This window comes from Dasypus novemcinctus, chromosome 2 (genome assembly GCF_030445035.2).
Source record: "Dasypus novemcinctus isolate mDasNov1 chromosome 2, mDasNov1.1.hap2, whole genome shotgun sequence".
NCBI classification, from domain to species: domain Eukaryota; kingdom Metazoa; phylum Chordata; class Mammalia; order Cingulata; family Dasypodidae; genus Dasypus; species Dasypus novemcinctus.
In genome coordinates this window covers 3,467,817-3,474,238 of record NC_080674.1, presented here as the reverse complement: position 1 = coordinate 3,474,238, position 6,422 = coordinate 3,467,817, and the positions used below count along the sequence as shown (strand labels likewise).

The 6,422-nt window shown below is 41.4% G+C and overlaps 1 pseudogene; it reads right to left on the bottom strand.

Moving 5' to 3' along the window:
- Positions 1 to 277: 277 nt before the first annotated feature.
- Positions 278 to 2,161, bottom strand: LOC101447446 (hypoxanthine-guanine phosphoribosyltransferase-like; annotated as a pseudogene).
- Positions 2,162 to 6,422: the final 4,261 nt, after the last annotated feature.

Here is a 6,422-nt window from a genome sequence, read left to right as displayed (position 1 = left end):
TCTCTTTAAATGTTTCTTATAGATACAGCTTCAATATTTTCCTGTTGTGGTTTAAGAGATTTTCCATTCCAAGTGAAACTGCAATCTATCCGAAAGGAACTGATAGTCTATAGGCTTATAGTGCAAATAAAGATTTCACACTGAAACAAATGACATTTCTAGTGTACAAAACAGATAAAATTCTTAGAAGGGACATGCACAAGCTCTACTAAGCAGATGGTAATTTTACTGGTGATGTCAATGGGACTCAGGGTAGCTCCAAACTTGAACTCTCCTCTCAGGCTTTGTATTTTGCTTTTCCAGTTTCATTAATTACACAAACATGATTCAAATCCCTGAAGTACTCATTATAGTCAAGGGCATATCCTACAACAAACTTGTCTGGAATTTCAAATCCAGCAAAGTCTGGTCTATATCCAACACGTCAAGGGGTCCTTTCACCAGCAAGCTGTTAATTACAAAGAGTGAAATGTGACACATGGAGAAACTTGCAACCTTGACCATCTTTGGATTATACTGCTTGACCAAGGAAAGCAAGGTATGCATTGTTTTGCCGGTGTCAATCATATCTTCAACAATCAAGACATTCCTGACATTCTTTCCAGTTAAAGTTGAGAGATCATTCACCAATTGCTTTTTTTAAAAATCTATTTTATTGTTATATATTAATAAAACATAAAAACATCCAAAGTGTTCAATCAATCATATTTGTTGTCATCACATATTTGTGCTTTATCACTTCAGTCATTCTTTTTTTAATTTTATATATATATATTTAATTAATTAATTAATCCCCCCTTGATGCTTGCTTGCTGTCTTCTCTCTCTCTTTTTCTTTTTTTAAATTGATTTTGTAAAAATATTACATTAAAAAAATATGAGGTCCCATTCAACCCCCCCACCCCCACCCCACCACTCCCCCCCCAGCAACCCTCACTCCCGTCATCATGACTCATCCATTGCACCTGGTAAGTACATCTCTGGACATCTCTGCACCCCATGGTCAATGGTCTACATCATGGCCCATACTCTACCACATTCCATCCAGTGGGCCCTGGGAGGATTTACAATGTCCGGTGATTGCCCCTGAAGCACCATCCAGGGCAACTCTAAGTCCCAAAGGCTCCTCCACCTCTCATCTCTTCCTGCCATTCCCCATACCCATCAGCCACCATGTCCACTTTTCCCACTCCAATGCCACCTTTTCTCTGTGAACCTTGGATTGGTTGGGTCCGTTGCACCTCTATGTCAAGAAGAGGCTCAGATTCCACATGGATACTGGATGCAATCCTCTTGCTTTCAGTTGTAGGCCCTCTAGACTCCATGGTGTGGTGGTTGTCCTTCTTTAACTCCATCTTAGCTGAGTGAGGTGAGTCCAATAAATCAGATTGTAGGAGCTGAAGTCTGTTGGGGCTCAGGACCTGGCTATCATATTGTCAGTCCAGAGATTCAAATCCCCTAAATATATCTTAAACCCCAACACCAACTATAATTCCAGTAAAGTAGCATGAAAGTCTTGTGCAAAGAGATCCCATCTGAGTCCAGCTCCATCACGCAGAAACACCGGCTCCGAAGAAGGGCCATCTGCCATGGCAGTAAACCCCATCTGCCATGACCATAGAACCCGTAGGTCTTAGAGGTGGCTCAAGTGATTAGGCACCTCTCTCCCACATCAGAGGTCCCAGGTTCGTCTCCCAGTGCCTCCTAAAGAAACAAGGAAGGTGAACAGACACAGCAAGTAAAAAACAACAAGGGGGTGGGGAGAAATAAATAAAATAAATCATAAAAAAAAAAAGTCTAGTGCTTGAAACCAATTGCTTTTATGTCTCCTGTTGCCTGGTCATTACAGTGGCTCTTCAGTCTGATAAAATCTACAGTCATAGGAATGGATCTATCACAATTTCTGTTCAGTGCTTTGATATAATCCAGTAAGTCAACATAGAATTTATAGCCCCCCTTGAGCACACAGAGGGCTACAATGTGATGGCCTTCCATCTCCTTCATCATATCTCCAGCAAGCCATTTGGTTCTGTCCATAATTAGTCTTGAGGAATAAATACCCTTTCCAAATCTTCAACATAGTGACTAGGTATACAAAATAAATTTAGGTCATAACCTGGTTCATCATCATTAATCAGGACACTGGGGCTGCAGGTCAACATAACAGAGCCTGGTTGTCACCCCAGCTAAGGGAAGAAGCAGACAAAGAGGGGGAGGAGGCGGAGGCAGTGTTGTGCAGGAGAGCTGGACGGTCACAGGAAGGCTCTCTATATTTTTTAAACTGTTGGTTTTTTTTTGTTTTGTTTTGTTTTTTTAGTGAGAAGGTAACTTATTGCAAGTGCACAAGCAAGAAACTGGGGATATCTTCCCCAAACCAATTCAAAGTGAGAATGGGAACTAGGGTTTTTAAAGGTAAAGGAGAGTGTAGTGGGAGAAGAAAAACAAGTAAAAACAAGAGGTCTTGTAAGGAGGGATGTGCAATTTCTCTGTCCTGTGCTGTCTTAAGAACACCCAATTTGTCCTTGATTTCAGCAACTAATAAGCCACAGTTTAGATATATTTGTGCAGGTGCAATGCCTTTGTGACTCCTTTCTCAGACAGCCACTCAAGGATATCAAACATTTTGTCTCTGAGAAAAGTTACAGGTTTACACCATTCTGTCTGATTTTGCTTTAAGACATTATCTTATTCCTGTAAGTAAAACTGAGATGGTCTTCAGGGAACAAATTCAAAGAATAAACTTCTAAAATTAGATTAATAGAAAGCCTGTTAAATTAGTTTTAGAATTTTCAAAGCTCCTTAAATGAAGAAATTGCAATAAGAACATTTTCCAGCTATCAAATCTCCTTTTGTGTTTATATTCTTCTTATTCTTAAGAATATATGTTTTATAAGTATTCCTCATATAAGGAAAATGGGCAAAGGTTTCATCTTCTGTAGTTACTTCCTTCTGATTGGGGAAGGAAAACATTCTTATATCAACTGGTTATTTTTTAAATACATAAAGTAGATTCATTTCTATATCTTAATCTTGTAATCATTTGCCTTACTAAATTTCCTTGATGTCTAAGCATTTCTCATTTGATTTTTTGGTTATTACAGTTTACCATTATAAAATAATTAACAGTATACATGATTTTAAAAGAAATACAGTTCAGAGATTCAAGTCTCCTAAGCATACACCAACTCCAGCATCAACCACATATTCAGTAAAAGTGACAGAAGAGGCATGTGTAGAAAGGTCACATCTGAGTCCAACTCCATCACACTCAGGAGCACAAATTCCAAAGTAAGGCCTACTGGTAGGACACTGAGTTCCAGAGCCATCTGTCATGACCATAGGGCCTGGGTGTCTCTGTAGTCCTCAAGAGCACCACTAATTGAGGTTGTATCTCCTTTGGATGTCTTTGAGATCCTGCTGAGACATGTGTAAGTGCAAACCCTACGATTACCTCCCAACTCATTTTGACGCCTTTTAGTTTATGGCTGTGTGACCATCTTTGGAGAAGCCTGGCTCTTCTCAGTGCAAACTCACATTTGCTGAAATCACTGAATTCTTCTTAATCTCCATAGATGAAGGAATAGACCAGGTCTACTTGGCACCATTTGGGAATACAGAACGTTGCTTCTTAGACTAAGACAACCATGAGGGAAGTGGACATGGCTCAACTGATAGATTGTCTGTCTACCATATGGAGGACCCAGGGTTCAATCCCCAGGGCCTCCTGACCCGTGTGGTAAGCTGGCTCACACACAGTGCTATGGCACACAAGTAGTGCCCTGTCACACAGGGTTGTCCCCGTGTAGGGGAGCCCCATGAGTTTGCCCACAAGGAGAGCCACCGCATGTGAAAAAAAGCACAGCCTGCCCAGGAATGGTGCTGCACACATGGAGAGCTGACGCACCAAGATGATGCAACAAAAAAAAAGAGATGCAGTTTCCCAGTGATGGCGGATACTGCCAGCAGATGCAGAAGAACACACAGCGAATGGACACAGAGAGCAGACAATGGGCCGGGGGGTGGGGGGTGGGGAAGAGATATATAAAAAATAAATCTTTAAGAAAGAAAAGAATGAATATTCAGCCATCCTTGGATGCAGGAGGTCAAGAGGTTTTCTGGTAATACCTAGGGACATTCAGATTCTGTTGTGCACTGCCTATAGTGCTCCAGCACTAGCATTTCAAGGCATGCCAGCAAGACTTCCAGCTGCCGATCACCTGCCTCTCTTTTCCCTGGAGCCAGCTTCTCCAGGGCACACAGGAAGTGAAATTGCTGGGAATTAACACCTGTTCCCATGGGATCACTCCAAGGTTTGTGTTCTGTGCTGCCTCCTGGAGTCCCCATGGGGTTAAGCCTCAGCCAACACCTTGGTAACTTGCTGGCTCATGCACCTAATTCCTTATTTATTTATTTATATTTTACTTTCTCTATTCTGCCCTTCCCTACTGGTGTTTCTTGTTTTCTACTTGCAAATAAACAATTTATACTTGAATTCTTGTCTCAGGGTCTGTTTTCTGGAGGAATCCAAACTATAACACTTTTTTCTTTTTTTGTCTTTATTTATTTTTTTAAGTTACATTAAAAAAATATGAGGTCCCCATATACCCTCCACCACCCTCACCCCACTCCTCCCCCCATAACAACAACCTCCTCCATCATCATGAGACAGCCATTATTTGGTGAATACATCTCTGAGCACCCCTGCACCTCATGGTCAATGATCCACATCATAGCCCACACTCTCCCACAGTCCACCCAGTGGGCCATGGGAGAACATACAATGTCTGGTAACTGTCCCTGCAGCACCACCCAGGACAACTCCAAGTCCCGAAAACACCCCACATCACATCTCTTCCTCCCACTCCCTACCCCTAGCAGCCACCATAGCCACTTTCTCCACACCAATGCCACATTTTCTTCGATTACTAATCGCAATAGTTCATGAATAGAATATCAGTAAGTCCACTCTAATCCTTACTTATTTCCTCCAAAACACTCTTATATGAATAACCGAGTACAGTTTCCAAGGTGTTTTACCATCTTGATATGTCAGCCAAGCAGTAAGGGTATGACATATGTTATCAGGTCATATTTATAGGTATATTGAGGTACAGAGAGATGGAGTGGTGTGCCCATGTTTATATATTTAAATGAAGAAGAAAGACTGAAATATTGAGTTCCATGTCTTATCCTCACCTCCAAACTGGTTGCTTAAGGAAATACAGTAAATACAGTATTCTCAGCTATAAGAAATGAGAACTGGAACATTATTTATAAATGGTCAGATACAGTTGCCCCTACTCAGAAGTATTTTTTAAGGAAGGTTACCAAGAACAACTTTCCAAAGGAAGTTCCAGTAGGAGAGGAACTTTAAAGATAGTTATTTTTAACTAAAATTTACCCACAGGCAGATCACAGTTTTGTAATGGAGACATTTTCTTTGGAAGCAAGATTCTATTTTTCTTTGTGAGAATAAATTGTCAGGAAACACCTCTTTGAGGTACAGAGAACTGGGAAAGATTCCATCTGTGAGACCAGTATGTATCTGGGCTGATTTATCTGTTGAGTGCCAAACTACCCCTGCTCACTCTGAATACAAAGTTCGTGTTGGCACATGGATACTTGGTATTGGGTCAACCTTTGAAACTTCAATTCCAGCATCAGGTTCTGGCAAGTTTTTAATATGCAAAAGTGTATAAAACACATACAACAGAAAGCAATGAAAATAAAATGATGAAATTTGGCTAAACATGTAACCATTAAGAATTCTTCTTGTATGTAAATAGACTTTTATAGACAACTTCTTGGAAAGGGGACAGATGTAAGAACACAGAAGGTGAGTGTACATACAAATGTTGCTTACCCACATCCTTCAGCTCAAGATTAAAGGAGGCCAGGGTTGGAAGCCTAATGTGCATTTCAAGGTCCTTTTGGACATTGTAGCTGCCAAAGAAATCCTTTGCAAGAGATTCATGCTAGAAAAAATAGAAGCAAATTCTTGCTGTCTAGGAAATTCTTCTGAACATGCAGAAGTTCTGAATAACCTGAATTTGTAAAGTCAGCATGTCAGCTAAGGGCCCAGGGTGTTGATGCCTTGTTCTCACTGACGGAGTCACAGCAGAGGGCCCTACACATGGAGAGAAGGGGGACCTCCTGGGCATCAGACCTTAGGTGGGGTGACATTCACCCTTGTCAGAGGTGCTGCTGAGAGGTCCAACTCACCGTCAGGGAGCTGCTGCATGTGCGTGAGGCCCCCTAGACTTTCCAGCGAGTTGACCTTCTCCAAGAACCGGAAGCAGAGGACATCCATCCACCCCCACCCTGCCGATTAACGATGCCTTCAAACACAAAGGTAGTTCTGTTCACTTAGCCTTCTGAGATAAGCATAGATCTTAATGAATCAGTCTAAACTGAGGAGGGTTT